Genomic DNA, 17,280 nt, shown 5'->3' on the forward strand with positions numbered 1-17,280 from the left:
ATGTGGGCCCCACTATCTGTTAGAAAATATGGGCCCTCAGTAAAATTAAATAACTATTTCACGTGTGTAAAAATGTATAGGATATTGCACTTTGGGACCTAAAGTTTGGGTATTTCAACAAAACAAATTTCTTACGATATACACAAACAACTAATGAACCGATCCTTGCTTTAACAGCCCAAGGATCGGTTAACTTTTTATATTAGGCTCGAAATGTAAGTTTCAACATTTGCGTGGGCCCTTTTGCTGGGCCCATTTCTAACCTCAATATTATGTATATACCAATACCTGTGTAACAACTACCTACTGAAATAAAAATGGAAATAAACAAATTTCCGTGAATAATATTGTGGCGGCTCGCTTATACGACATGGTCGAGTTTGGTTGCCTTCCTGCGAGTGGGAACCAACTCGGCTGGGTTCGGAGAGCCACTACCACTCTGTCTTCAGCTGTCATATAATAAACACGTGCATTTACATGCCAGTCGTCTCATTCGTTCATCCCCCATACTGGTGACCCCCGACATCGAGCCACGCAGCCTCGATCAATTTCAACATGCCGCTCATCCCTGCCTCGCCGAGCCAGGCGGGAAAGCTACCCGCCGCGCCCCCATCGCCATCAACACAGCACGCCGCGGCCCGCGGGTGACAGTAAACGAGCACGGCTACCTACCTACCTACCTACCTATCGACATGAGTCCAGCCACAACGTCGATGACAGGTGCTTAAAAAAATGGGGGAGTGAATGAGACGACGATCTTGACAGCTGGATGTGGAGTCATGCGCGATCCAGTACACATAGAACGGTCATCCAGCACCACAAGATTCATCACACACCACCTCAGCACCATCATCACCATCATCATCATCATCATCAAGGCCCCGTCCGTCCCCACGAGCGTCGTCACGCCGAGACGGGCGGTAGCGCTACAACACCTCCACGAGCCACAACGACTCACGGTCCAGCTCGGAGTATCATCAACCACATCGATGCCCTTGCCGCCCCAGCCACCCCCGCCGCCCCACCAACCGACATCAGCCTCGGAAGAGCGGCGCCGCCGCAGCATCGCATCGGCGCGACCATCGGACCAGCCACCGTCCTGCTCGCGACGTCACCGCCCTCGAATCTACCGACCATTCAGGGCGGTACACCTACACAGCGGATAACCCACGTCAACAATTTTTTTCTTCCCACTCAATAATTTTTTTTCTCTTTGTGTAACAATATTTTTTTTCTTTTGTAAAATTTGTTTCTTTGTAATTTTGGTATCGCTGATGCTGGGGGGGGAGTGATGTGGCGGCTCGCTTATACGACATGGTCGAGTTTGGTTGCCTTCCTGTGAGTGGGAACCAACTCGGCTGGGTTCGGAGAGCCACTACCACTCTGTCTTCAGCTGTCATATAATAAACACGTGCATTAACATGCCAGTCGTCTCATTCGTTCATCCCCCATAATATAAACTGAATTGCTTAAAACAATTTTGATAGGACGATTCATCATCAACCAGCGATTTAAATTTACTTCATACTTTAAAAATAACATTTGATTATACTTTGACGATATAGTAAGATTTAAATACACAATTTTAAACAGTTTCCGAATATAAAATCTATTCCTAATCTAGACACATCCATGTATATAGAAATATAGGATAGGGGGCCCCTCCCCAAAATCCCGATTTTCGATTAAAATTAATTGAAAATATTATTCATTTTTTTCAGGGACGTAATTTGGGAGGGGGCATAGGGGGGCACTCGCCTCTCTAAATTAAGGAATAGTGTGAATTTAGAAAATATTATGAATTTAATGATTAATTAGATACTATGGACAGTGGCGGACTGGGACTGAAATTAGTGCATGCCAGGAGTCAAAGGGGGCCCACCCAGGGTTTAAAAAATTTGTCGCCCCCCCCCCCCTCATATAACAAAACTTTCTTCTTTCCATCACGCTAAAAATCAAGGGTAAAAAAAATTTTTTCAAAAATGGGAATAAACAAATTTAAGTACAAGAAAAATGGCAAAAGCAAAATAGATCCATAAATTACATTGTATATTTCTTTTTAATCCTTGTCCTAGGTAAATAGAATGCATCATAAAAGAATGCGGCATAAAAGCGGCTTTTACTTTCGATAGAAAACAATCAGGGACGTCATTTCAGCTTTTTCTTGGGGGGCGCAGGCAAAGATTGCTCAAATTGAATTTTTTTTCAAAAAATCTTTTTTATATCGGAATTAAAATGGAAAATATTCTTTGCATACACCTTATTGAGTTATAAAATATGAAAAAAATAATCTTATTTTTGATAGAATAATTATAAAAAAAATATTATGTAAAAATATTTTTTTTATAATTATATTATGAAAAAAATATTATGAAAATTTTTTTCTAAAAATCTTCACATGGTCAACAAAAATCGACCATCAAACTGAGTCACTAAAACACTATCAATTAACTTAATTTCTACCGACTGTCTTTTCACTTTATCTATGTACATACATACATACATATGTACGTAATAACTATAGATAAAGTTTTGTGATCATGCGAAAATCAGGATTTTGGGGAGGGGGCCCCTATCCTATATTTCTATATACATGGATGTCTCTAGATTACGAATAGATTTTAAATTCGGAAACTGTTTAAAATTGTGTATTTAAATCTTACTATATCGTCGAAGTATAATCAAATGTTATTTTGAAAGTATGAAGTAAATTTAAATCGCTGGTTGATTATGAATCATCCTATCAAAATTGTTTTAAGCAATTCAGTTTATATTATTCACGGAAATTTGTTTATTCCCATTTTTATTTCAGTAGGTAGTTGTTACATAGGTATTGGTATATACATAATATTGAGGTTAGAAATGGGCCCAGCAAAAGGGCCCACGCAAATGTTGAAACTTACATTTCGAGCCTAATAAAAAAAGTTAACCGATCCTTGGGCTGTTAAAGCAGGTATTAGTTGTTTGTGTATATCGTAAGAAATTTGTTTTGTTGAAATACCCAAACTTTAGGTCCCAAAGTGCAATATCCTATAAATTTTTACACACGTGAAATAGTTAAAAAGTTATTTAATTTTACTGAGGGCCCATATTTTCTAACAGATAGTGGGGCCCACATGCCATCGGGCATGTTCGCTTGTATGGCCAGTCCGCCACTGACTATGGATCTATGAATGCTACGTTTATTTCTTATGTATGAATAAAATAATCGCTGCCATGTGCTTTGAAAAAAAAAAGATTATTTCAAAGCAAGTATATTTTTTTGGTTTTTAAGTGGTATGCCTTGGGTAAAATTCATAGAAATTGTTCATCCTATGGAGCGAATCGTAAGAAAGGTTCCCTTTACTTTATTTTGTCTCAAAAACAGATGTGTAACGTTTATTTTTCCGAAAGTTCGTATATTTTTTGTTTTCAAGAAAGATTTTAAATTAATATTTTACTGAATCGGTTCAATCACAAATGATTTTATATCTGGTATTTTTATTTTATGTATTTGCAGACGTCCATTCTCTCACAAAACAACGAATGAGATGGATTTAAGCTTCATGTGTAACGAATTCGGTTCAAAAAAAGTTTTAGTTATTTAATAAAATTGCTTTCTGACAAAAACCTTATCAAATGTAGTACATAAAGAAAAAAAATATAATTTTTCAGCTTGATACGTTCAGGGGTGTGGTAAAAATTTTTTTTTACTTTTTTAAGAGGAAAAAATCCCACTTTTTTTTGTTATTATATTTTGAAGAGCAGACATATTTAAAGGGTCGATTAAAATAGTGGAAGAAAAATCCGGTAAACTGCCAACAGGAGTAAACTGCCACTTTCGGTTAACGGGTATTCTCGAAATTTTATATATAACTTGGCATTAGGTTTATAATTATAGATATGAAATGTGAGTTCAATACGTCGAGATGTCAGTTCAATACGATCGAAAAAATAAAAATACCTCAATCTTATAGGGTAAAAGTACTACTTCTGGTTGAGATAAAAATTTTATATATATATATATATATATATATATATATATATATATATATATATATATATATATATATATATATATATATAAAATAATAAAAATAATAAAAAGACACACACTCAGACACACAGAGCCGCACACATTTTTCTATATTATGTAAACGTGATCAGTGATCGATTCTGATTTAGAATTTTTGTATGATCACAAAACTTTATCTATTGTTATTACGTACATGTATGTACATACATATGTAGATAAAGTGAAAAGACAGTCGGTAGATATTAGGTTAATTGATAGATTTTTAGTGACTCAGTTTGATGGTCGATTTTTGTTGACCATGTGAAGATTTTTGGAAAAAAATTTCGCCCGCGGCGCTTTTTTCACTTTTTACATAATATTTTTTTATAATTATTTTATCAAAAATCAGCTTAAATGACGCCCTGATTGTTTTCTACCGAAAGTAAAAGCCGCTTTTATGCCGCATTCTTTTATGATGCATTATATTTACCTAGGACAAGGGTTAAAACGAAATATACAATGTAATTTATGGATCTATTTTGCTCTTGCCATTTTTCTTGTACTTAAATTTGTTTATTCCCATTTTTGAAAAAAAATTTTTTACCCTTGATTTTTAGCGTGATGGAAAGAAGAAAATTGTTATATGGGGGGGGGGGACAAATTTTTTTAACCCTGGGTGGGCCCCCTTTGACTCCTGGCATGCACTAATTTCAGTCCCAGTCCGCCACTGGCCACAGGTACCGGAAGAGTAAAAAATAGCATGAATGTGGTATACATATATGTATGTATGTACTTCTGAAAAATCACTCTCCAAACAACTGTACTTGGTAATAAGTAATTCTGAAAATTGCTTTATGATTATTGTTTCAGAAAGGTCTTTGTCCGAGCCAAAAAACCCACATGGCCGTGTTTTGAGCTCTTACGGGTGCGCACTCATTTTACGAGGCGCGCTCATCTGTCAAAGTGAGACGCCCGCCATCCGCTGGCCGAGACGGTACTGGCGTGGCTGGTGGCTGGTGGCTGGTGGCTGGTGGCTGGTCTACCTTGCCTGACCAGTGACCAGTGACCAGTGACCAGTGACCAGTGACCAGTGATCAGTGACCAGCTGCAGCCAGCCAGCCAGTACTCATCCACAGCCCCCGCCATAAAGGAACTCCCCGGCTCGCCATCTATTCGTTAATAAACGAAGATAACCCGAGCTGACGTGTCTAATTCCCCACGTTCCAGCGTCCCTGTTCCAGCACGTGCTCCAGAGCGAGCTGAACACACACACAGCCACTGGTCACCCATATATATATACACACATTACAGCTGCTGAAGCTATCGTTCAATCTTTCTTTATTAATAAAATTACATGTGTAAATTGGGATTCGAATTGTTCTGAGAAAACTTCTGGATATTTTTTCTGAGATTGAAACAATGGTCTGAAATATCCTTTTCCGGCATATTAATAATTTTCCTAGGTTCTAGAAAACCAAAATAGTTTTTCACTACCTGCATTTCCGCAAAACGTGCCTTAAATTGAACAGTTATTTTGTCGATTTATGGCCCCCTTTCTCTGTGGGCCCGTAAGCATTGCTTACGCCCGCTACATAGTAGTTACGCCACTGCTTTTGGCTCAATTAACCGGTTTTCTTTAATTAATGTTTTTTTTTCAAAACTAACAATTACGAATTTCAAATTTCTATAAAAGATAAAAAAAAATGTGTATATCCAAACTTTCTTAGGGAAGAGGCGTATATTTCTTTCAACAACAAAAAATAGGTACAGCACTTAGCGGTGTCTTTGATATTTAGTAATGGACGAAGACCCGGTCATAAAACAATAAAATATTATTGGAAGTAGTTTCAATAACATACACAAGGCTTTTTAGAATTTCGGAAAATTGAGCTTTCCATAATTTGCAGTTTTTGCGCGATCGAGTATAAAAGTATAGAAAGCGATATCGTAAGTTATTAATCCACGCGGGCGCTTCCGCTTTCACTATTGACAGAAGGCAAATTTGCTAATTGGATTATTAAGCACATTGCGACCGTCCAAAATACGATTTTTGCCATGAAAATCGCGAATACAGAATATTTGGCACTCGAGCTCTCGTTAGTATCACAGTTATCGTTAGTATGATGGACTTTTCGGCTGCCAGATGTTCCGTTATAGAGATTTTAGTGACTTATGGGCAATAATCACCGAATCGGCAAATTTATAACTAGAACAATTATCGTAAAACTTCGTATTTGACAATAACAAAAAAATAGTCCTAAACTTGAATGTTTTATGGCAAAATGCATGGGAATTTCCAAAATATAATTCATTTTTCTTCGAAGGAATTGCCTTTTAAATTTTGAAGCCACAGATATTCGCCTCTCTTGCTGCCACGATCCACCATTGACGATACCTACTTTTTATTATGGTTTTAAGATGTTTGAGATATGCCGTTTCTAATTAATTCGTTTCAGATTGTCGTGAATAAGAATCTTATTCTAATATATACATACATATATGTATATAGAATAAATCGTGAATAAGAACACTGCTTTAGAATGAATAAGTGTTCTTATTCACGACTTTATTAAGACACTGTTTCTTTAATGTGTATTTAATATATTTAAATCATTTAATTATTTATGCGCATTCAGTATCTCCCATTTTAAGGCTGTGATATATAATACAATTTTTATTATTTGTAATAATAATATATATAATAATGATCTTATGAAAGTTCATAATGTTAATAACACAATTTAATTTAAATGCAATTATTTTTTTTTATAATATAATATATTTACAATTTTTTTTTCGATATAAAAATTTAAAACTTGATATAAAAAAATGATAATTTTCTGAATCAAATAAAAAGCCGAAAACCGTTTTTTTGGACCGCCTGCTACCAGAATAAATGACGCTACGGAAATCGCGTGCGCGTATCTCCCGGCGTACAGAAAAATCGGCACATTCAAAACTGCGTAAATGTTTTTTTTATGTGACATTACGAAACACTAAAAACTCGAAATTAATAAAACATCTACGAATTTTAACTTGTACATAAATTTTATTGTACATTAATCATACTCAAACAGTGGTGACATAGTAGGTAAGAAGGGTTTTAGCCAATTTAATCAAGGAACGGTTTAGCAATGAAATCAGACAACTTGGAAAACTGATATGAAACGATCGATCTGGAGTCACAAATATACAGATGTGATCAGCAGAATTACAGATATATTCAGAATACATTCTTTACAATCGAGGTCGACTCACGGGATCGGACCTGGTGCCTCTCGGTGCTAGGCATAGGCCCAACCAACGAGCCATGCTGCTGACTATTGCATCGGTTTGAACAGCAAGTAGACCACCACCTCCTTCGTAGCCACGATCTCTTCGAAATACAAGTGTCAAATAGTTCTGCATCCATCACAGATTCAGTGAGGAAAGTTTCTGTCAGTGTAATTAAATCAATATTGCGGTAACATTGCAGATAAGGGCCGGGCCGCACCGTGCGACTTGCGAGAGACTTGGTTGAGGGCGACCAGACCAATGCATGCAGGTAGATGGGACATGCCACACCCGTCAACTTGTTTGTCGCACACATTTCCATACATTTTTTCGTGTCGCGCAACTAGTCGGCCGACAAAGTTGCGCGGTGCGGCCCGGCCCTAAGCCACTCAAAGTTTTGTAGTTAAGGTCCCTAACATTCAGGTAGTACCCATATAACAGGGGCGTATATTCAGGGTGTGCTAGGTGTGCGCGAAATTTTATTAATACGAACAATTTGAATGCATTGTGCAATTTTTCAAGCAATTACATATAATAAAATAACTTAGCTTGAGTAATATTTACTAAATTATAATTGTATGACATACATATGTAGTTTCAAATAAATTCTATAATATATACTTAAATCTAAATTACAGGGACAAAATTAAGAAAAAACCTTTTATGCACAGTAAATACAATGATTTATTATGTTTTCAACACATTATACAAAAACATATTCTTGAATATATATTATATAGATGACATATTATAGAAATGTTATACAACACACAGACAAAAAAATAATGTTACCGATGATTTATTTATGTAGATGAGATGTAACAAGTTTATAATAAAACTAGTTTTATGCCCGTTGAAAATTCAACGGGTGGTTTCGGAAAGAAATTGATCTGATTTAAAATAAAGTTACAATACGAATAGTAATAATTAATCGGAATTGGAAAAGAAACAGAAATCGGAAATAGGAACTGAAACAGGAACCGGGATTCAGAACTGAAACAGGAATTGAGAATCGAAACTGAAAAAGAAATTGAGAATCGGAAATGAAATAGAATAGAAAGAAATAGACGCAAAATGCATACAAAAGTTTAGCTGTTATGTTTAGTTTACAAAATGTAATACTTTCCGATTATAAACAAACGGTTATTGACCTCGTAACGTTGAATATTATTATTACACATAACAAATTACATACAGATATGATGTGCATTAAGCACACGTCTTCCGGGGAAAACGATAGGTAATTTAGTTCGATACCTCGTGCCCACGAAAAATAAAATTCATTTCATTTTTCGAATATCGTTAAAATATAATTAATTTTAATTTTAATAAAAAAATATATATTTAATTGTTGAATATGAAAACAAAAAAAAAATGGTTCAAAACCTCGCTAAATAAAATTATTATAATTACCTATTTTTATATGGCGAGAACGAAAAACTTAATATAACTTGGTTAATGTTTAAAAAAAAAGTAAAAGACTATTTGAATATTCGACGATTGAGTCTTTGAACTCAGGTATACCTATAAGACGATATTTGTGTTCGCGTGAAGGTTCGCCGATTCGACTCCGAATGAGAATTTATACAGTTAAGGCTTTCTATCGATTCATTCATTATGTTCGGCTAGCGTTAGGACACACATACACACTTTTAGATACTGTCCATATTAAAGATGATTATTCATAATAGATCGTCTATAACGCGATAGTTTTAATAACGACAAGGATTTCTTTAATGCATGATATTAAGAACTTCTTATTTTAGTAAACGGGGAACGTATTATAAAGTATTAATTAAATAAATTATTTTACTCACCGCTTTGTCCATTTTACATACAAATGATTGGTGTTAGTTTTTCATCGAACTGATACCAAATATTCAATACCCTGTAATTCATTCTTTCAATACAAACATATTCATTGAACATTTGAATTATAGTTCTATTCTAAATCGGCTATTCAGTACATAAGTAAGTATATGAAATGAAAACATACATATGTATGTATGTACAAACGAATGAAAACTGATTTTCACAGTAATGTTTCTATTACTAACGTACTATTAATTGCCATTAGCAAGTTATCCTGTTAGCGGTTCACATGCGACTAGTAACCCGTTTACCATACAAAAGTTTCTTTAATAATTTATTTATTTAATAGCAAGTCGCTAAACAAAATAACAACACACACAATTCACTCAAACATATATAAAAAAAATACATTTCATTTAATTTTAACAAACATAAACAAGTGTCTTCACATGCTACCCAAAATGACAATATTTAAATTAAAATAAAGAGAGATGAAATAAAAAACAGTAAAATTTAAAACAAAAACTAATGGCATTAAATTAATTTGAATGGAATTTCTCGAGTGTGGGATTTCAAATGAGTGGAAAGTGAAGATTTTTGAGTAAATGATTTTAAACAAATGTCACATTTGTATGGTGTTACTACAGTATGAATTATCATGTGTCTACTGAGGTGAGCTTTTAAAGTGAAAGATTTTAAACACATGTCACATTTGTGTGGTCTTATCAGAGTGTGCTTTTTCACGTGTTCACTGAGGTGATGTTTTGAATTGAATGATTTTAAACAAATATTACATTTGAATGGATTTAACCCACTATGAATACTCATGTGTCCACGGAGGTAATATTTTGAAGTGAATGATTTTAAGCAAATGTCACAATTGTATGTTTTTACCCCAGTATGCATATTCATGTGTACACTGAGGTGATATTTTGAAGTGAATGATTTTAAACAAATATTACAATTGAGTGGTTTGAGCCCACTATGAATATCCAAGTGTTCACGGAAGTAATATTTTGAAGTGAATGATTTTAAACAAATGTTACATTTGTGTGGTTTTAGCCCACTATGAATACTCTTGTGTCTACGGAGGTTAGATTTTGCAGTGAATGATTTTAAACGAATGTCACAATTGTATGGCTTTACCCCAGTATGTATACTCATGTGTCCACTGAGGTGAGATTTTGAATTGAATGATTTTAAACAAATGTCACAATTGTATGGTCTTACCCCAGTATGCATATTCATGTGTACACTGAGGTTATATTTTGAAGTGAATGATTTTAAGCAAATATTACATTTGTGTGGTTTTAACCCACTATGAATACGCATGTGCTGTTGGATGACAGATTTTGAAGTGAATGATTTTAAACAAATGTCACAATTGTATGCTTTTACCCCAGTATGCACATTCATGTGTACACTGAGGTGATATTTTGAAGTGAATGATTTTAAACAAATATTACATTTGTGTGGTTTGACCCCACTGTGAATACTCATGTGTTTATGGTAGGTAGATTTTGCGGTGAATGATTTTAAACAAATGTCACAATTGTATGGTTTTACCCCAGTATGCATATTCATGTGTCTACTGAGGTGAGATTTTGAAATGAATGATTTTAAACAAATATCACATTTGTATGGCTTTACTTTACTATGAACTCTCATGTGTTGAACGAGTTCAGATTGAAAATGGAATGATTTTAAACATACATTACATTTTAACAGAGTTTCTCCAGTGTGGCGTCTCATATGTGAGCTGATATCGTCTGAAGTAGTTTTTCCTCCGTGTATCTATAAAATAATCCAAACATAATACATAATTATAGTGTATTTAATTGCCAGTGTATAGGTGAATTTATATTTTCGATTTAAGGAATGTATTGTTTGGAATCGTTACTTACTTACTTACCTCGCCATCGTCTGGAGAACTAAAAATGTTTGGCGGAAAATGAGCACCTGTTTCATCTTCCCATTTGAAATCTTCCAGCCAAACTTCCTCCGGCTTGATAACCAAAGACTCGTCGAACTTAGCTCTCGATGTTTTGTCACTTCGAAAACAGGCGTTTCGAAAGCTGTCAAGCAATTCCAAATTGTTGACACAAGAAAGGCATATCATATCTGGTAGATGGTCCCCTTTCCTAACCTGCAAATGAGAAAGGAATTGACGATTACGAGGACTAGCCAATAATAATAGAAAGTGTAACGTAACTAACCTGCAGATGACAGCAAGTCCAAATACGTTCCGCCAAATGCGGTGGACGAGGGTCGTTATGGATGGATACGAAGGACCCAGCTGGAGCAGAGCAGAGACAAAGTCGGCACTCCATCAGAACCAGGAAGCAAACTAGTCCAACGGGAAGTTGTCGCTACGGCTTCCGATTATTCCCGAGACAATGGGACATGCAAACACCAGGCCAGAGCCATTGATGTATAATACACTAGATGGGCCCAGACGTGTTATTTTGGTCGGAGATTTTGTCTTCACTAACTGAGGGTTGCGGGGGGTTTAACTACCGGGGACGGTGGGTTTTTTACCTACCTACTAATAATCCGTAGCGTACAAAATATCGAAATAAAAATTAAATAAAAAAATTGAAATTAAATATCAAAATTAAGCTAACGAGCGAGATTGAGCTAAAATTAGATCATCGTTGATGTTTTGAATTACAACAATGTTTTGAATTACGACAATACGCATTACAACCAGAGAAATATTATAATTACGAGCGAAAAAAACCTTGTTATTGTTTCTTATAAGTCGTCACGATACACTACTGTGTTTCGCCGGCGATGAAATATTTAACAAAAAAATGTCGGTGATTTGTCAAAGGGTTTTTTTTTCTTTCGTCGAAATAAAATTAATAATCACACATTATCCGATAAATTTTACCTTTGAGATGGATTTAATTATTTGATTTATTTCGACGAGAGAAACAATTGAAGACATTATCCGATAAAATTTACCTCTGAAATGATTTAATTAATTGATTTATTTCGACGAGAGAAACAATTGAAGACTAAAAAAATTTCGTTTGATAAACCGACAACGTGTCGGGTTGGGACCATCACTCGGTCACCCATACTAACACATGATATATTCTCAGTAACTGCGCATTACGGGGAAGTAAAAATAATAATTCTTTGATTTTTTTTCCATCTTAGTGCGTATCTACGTAAGTCAAAACATCTTCGACAAACTAAAGTCGAGGATTACCTGTATGTGATTGTTGATGATCTAATTTTAGGTCAATCTCGAAAATTTATTTAAATTGGGCATGTTCTGTTTTAACTTTCAATATTTTATTTTAAATTTAATACATTGATTATAATTTTATTTTGATATTTGAATTTAATTTTAATATAATAATAATATTTTTAATTTTGATATTTAATTTCAATTTTTAAATTTAATTTTTATTTCGATATTTTGTACGCTACTGGTTTCATCCTGCTGGTTAAAACTTTGGACCAAAATCGTCGTTGGTTTGGTCCGTACGCAGCATAAGAGAAACTGTGCATGCGCCATGTATTTTGCATGCCCCAAAAGGGAGACAAGCATAGCACGTGAGGGCGGATCTATTATGTTATACATCAATGGCCAGAGCAGTGTTTGTAATTGTAGATCACGTATCTAGACTAGAGATTAGAAACATGGGCAACATTATAATATGGGTTAAATGTAAAATTGTTCGAATGCCATTCACAGAAATCAAATGCTAATCTACTAGTAATAAGCATTGAAGTAGAATACTTCAATTGTAATAAGTTCTTGGAAAATCAGTTCACGAATTTTTACTAAACTCCTTTACGTTTCACATGGCTTTCGTGTAAGCGGTCATTTTTTATATCTCTTATCTCTTATTTGAATCTCTATTCGCCGAATGTCACATTTTCACATGACACAATATTCAGTGTTTCTGTTTCAAATGCATTTAATGCTGTTTGAATTATCTCTAAAATACTCAGAAATACACGCACATTCTAGAAAATCATAAATATATGATCCGTGATCGACCGTGGTTCCGGATCAGTCAAAATCTCGAGGTCCAATTTTCACAGGATTACACAGCTCCTTGGCTATTGATCCTCAAATATGTAAATGTATAACGTAGATAAAGTATGGGATAATATTTTTGGCACGGCTGTAAAATAAATTACACGACATTTTTACTCAGAAATACACGCACATTCTAGAAAATCATAAATATATGATCGGTGAGCGACCCTGGGTCCAGATCAGTTACTATCTCGATGTCGAATTTTCACAAGATCACAAAGCTCCATGGCTATTGGTCCTCAAAGTATTACATAAGTAAAGTATAGATGTGTAGGAATCCCGATTTAGCCCAATCAAATCGAACTATCTATTCCGACCGAGGATAGATTCCCACGCTCAAACATTGACGTCGTCTTGCAGCTGCAAAACCAAACGACATTCACACGCCACAGAAAACGGAGAACCAAATCAACCAGAATGGTGACATAAAGTCGAGAACGTTCCACCCTAAGGCCTGTCGCAAACACAGCCACTTGTGTTCGCCACTGGTGTCCGCCACCGGTGGCCGAGTGTAGCCACTGGTGGCCGAGCGCAGCCACCGGTGGCTATTAAGATTATGAAAATTTGAAATTTTGATTAATTTGTGAGCTTAAAACAACAAATAATTAATACAATCAAAAAATATATGTGGCGCCTATACGATATAGTCGAGTTTCAGTCACCATTCTGCGAGTTGGGACCAACTCGGCCAAGTTATCTGTTGCTACCTTACTTTCTTCCCGCCCATCAGATTAAACAGTCGTACCTTAACATATCCGTCGTTTCACTCCATACGCCCCATAAATATATATTTAAATTATGGTAAACTAGTGTTTTTACCCGGCTTCGCTCGGTATTTGTAATATAAACATCACATGAGTGAAGAGTGGCGTCCACTAGCTGCGAGAGCCCACCACTGCCGTAGCTTGTGACGAGTGGCGAGTGGCGTGTGGTTGTGTTTGCGATCATCCCATACAAACTGTATGAGAAATGAATTCCGCAGCTTGTGGTTGCCACAGGCCTTACATACCAAATGTCAAGAGGCCGCAGAACAATGGGTGATATAAACTAAATCAAACGGAATGACGCACATTCGAGAATGTTCCACCATTACCAGAGAATACATCGTAACTCATTGACGTCATCTCGCTTCCAGAACGAACTAAATGACTTCAAGATTCCGCAGAACAATGGGTGATAAAAGTAAATCAAGCAGAACGTCAACGCATACGCACTGGAAACCCCTCTGAAATGCGAACCGCATTCATGAAACCTGTCCATCATCTGACACCAAGTCCATCCTGGAAACTCTTCTTAAGAAATATTTTTTGCGGAACTCAGTTGACAAACCCTGAATACGTAGGATTTGAAAGCATAATTTTAGGGGAAAAAATCGAAAACCAAAGATTCTCCCATTTTTTTATCAAAAGCAAAGTTCGTAATGACGATTTGTGAAATTTAGTTTAGAAACCGTGCATACGTAAGATTTTGGATAGTACATACCAGTAGCTATGCTATTGGTTGTTATTTATGAATCGTTTCAGTTTTAATATAATTTATGTTAATAATTAACAATTCGAAAAAGAAATTGGGTTTAAAATTAAAAATATCATTTCTCGCCATGTCCAAAATCAAAATCAAAACTTCCAGATTTTAAATTATTTATTATGTAAAAGGCGATAAAAACATGTAATAAAGAAATACAAATACAATATGGTATACAAACATATAATAAAAAAAAAATATATATATTAAGTGTGGGTATATATATTATGTTTGGATATATATTACGTGTTTTAAGATGCTTTATTAGTGCTGATGTACTTGAATTTTGAACAGCTATTTGTGATTTACACACTTCGCAGCTTGCTTTATTTCGTGTTTTTGATGGAGATCCCGCTACTGGCAGCAGTGTGAAATGATCCCAAACTTTCGATGTTTTCTTTTGTGACATGCTTCACTAAGAATATTCAAAAAAATAATTTAATCGATCATATTCTAAATATAATAGTGTTACGTACGCCGCGGATTAAGCGAATAGAATCCCAGAGACTGAGTGACCGTTCAAGGATTATCTGTTAACGGATTAACTAAGTGCATACCGTGCGACCGGTATAAGTGGTTTCAAGGATTAGCGACAGGCTAAGTGCAAGTAAGCTAAACAATGATTGCACTTCTCATACCGTGGGAAAACATATCCGAATATGTGACTTTACAGTAGGTAAACAGATTAGACGTCCTGAGAGATCTACCCCTTATAAGGCGGTATGTAGGCGATATCATGTCATTCTGGACTGAGCACTGCCAGTGCGTGTATCTCCTTAATCATCAATAAATGCTGTGAAACGACTAAGGCCTTTTACTTGGATCCTCCACCCACCCCTACGCAACAATAGTATAGTGTAGCAAATGTCGTGATTATACGAAATTCATAGTTTAAAACGAATGAAATTCCAATAATTTAATGTGTCATTGTCGTAATAGAATTTATAATATCATGATATTTCATTGTTGGGTTCAAGGTAAGCGTATTTTTTAATTTCAAAACACGTGAAACTTAATAGGATACCCAATATAATATGAAAACTCGCTAGATCATCATTGAAATAACGATTTAAACGACAGTCAAATGAGTTCATAACATGTTAAAGGTTAATATATCATACATATGTATACGAAAATGTGAAAAGTTTTCATAAAATCTGTTAAATATTATTAAAACAATGTGATATATTCTGAAAAATTGTTAGATTGTAAGTAAGTTGCATATTTTCATTTTATTCAGCATGTTTCGTAATTAAATTGGGCGAGTTTAATACGAAAATTAAAATGGTATTACCCGGAAAAGAAAATATAAAACTTAGTGTTTTACGGCGTGTGAAAACTATGTAGATTCTCTTTCAGTTTCCATTACTATTATTGTTATTATTGTATATATATATTATAAAAAAAATCATGTTCAACTCAGACGATGTAGATTTTGCATATTAACTGCCGATGAATGTATAATGTGTGTGTTAGTTTTCAAAAATGGCACTTGGTTCAAAAATAATATAGCATTTTCATTCACATTTGAGTTGAGTTAAGTAATGTAAAAGTAGTACATATAGAGCTGTGATCAAAAAAGATATTCCAAGAAGAGGTAAATCAATCATTAGTTTACAAATGAAATATCAAGATCACATTTTGTAAATGTCATTGTATAAAAGGTTATCGAAGTAGTATACTTAAGTCGTTAAATAAATGTAAAAATATTTAGGAAGCGTAATGATTTCCAAATTTTCGTTTAGTCATTCGATTAAGGCCCAATCTTGTACATAAGAATGCATCAGATTTTCACCATTAGATTAGTAAAAATATAACAATTTCGATCTTTTATACTCATATGTAATATTTAATATAGAGATTAACACATGTAGCATATTTTAATTATAGTAAAAGAGAGCAATTATAGATTTCCATCAAAATATAAATCTGTATTTATACTTTGTTTCCGAAATCATTTTCTTTAAAAAAAGTTTAAAGAGTATTCTTATACACATTCCAATACTCATTATTTTATATAAAAAAACGAGCCCCTTATCTTTTGCTATTTGGAAATAAAAATAATAGCAATACCTAAAATATCAATTACACTATAATAAGGCTCACAAAGATCTTGAAGATTATTATTGAAATCAGCCCGACTGACGTAGACAAAATAAATGGACATGTGGAAGGCTCAAGTGATCGAATCAAGTGATAATACTGTTAAATTTTTATTTATTTTATGAATTTATTTGTTGATATTTTCAATTATTATAAACTACCTTAATATCCAAGATCGTCACATTTATATGTACAACTCACAGATAATATTATGAAACTTAAATTAATATTGCTCAAAAAATGTTTTGCATACTTGTGATTAATGCAATTGAAAATACGTTTATAAACATAAATAATTCAAAAAATATTGATTGCGTTTCATTTATTAAATTATTTCACTTATTGATAAAATAGCGATTATATTTTAAGACTGGGATATTTACTATAACATAAAGTCGTTTTAAAATTTACCGACTCCGACTATGACTTTTACCTGATGCTTCGACTCCGACTCCGACTTAACGATTTTAGTAAGATAAAATATTCTTGCGAACGTATAAAGTTGTCAGTAATA

The 17,280-nt window shown here is 34.4% G+C and overlaps 2 protein-coding genes and 1 long non-coding RNA gene across 4 annotated transcripts in view; all 3 read right to left on the reverse strand.

The window, feature by feature from the left end:
* Positions 1 to 17,280, reverse strand: part of LOC143913579 (uncharacterized) — a 346,453-nt gene that overhangs the window by 231,441 nt on the left and 97,732 nt on the right. The window lies entirely within an intron of this gene.
* Positions 1 to 17,280, reverse strand: part of LOC143913567 (uncharacterized) — a 781,442-nt gene that overhangs the window by 201,790 nt on the left and 562,372 nt on the right. The gene's annotated exons all lie outside the window — the stretch shown is intronic.
* LOC143913589 (uncharacterized) overlaps positions 437 to 17,280 on the reverse strand; it is a 459,558-nt gene continuing 442,714 nt past the window's right edge. The window contains exon 2 of the long non-coding RNA XR_013260741.1: positions 437 to 626. This is a non-coding gene — a long non-coding RNA (uncharacterized LOC143913589). The remainder of the gene's footprint in view (positions 627 to 17,280) is intronic.

Source organism: Arctopsyche grandis, chromosome 6, assembly GCF_051622035.1.
Source record: "Arctopsyche grandis isolate Sample6627 chromosome 6, ASM5162203v2, whole genome shotgun sequence".
In the NCBI taxonomy this organism is placed as follows: domain Eukaryota; kingdom Metazoa; phylum Arthropoda; class Insecta; order Trichoptera; family Hydropsychidae; genus Arctopsyche; species Arctopsyche grandis.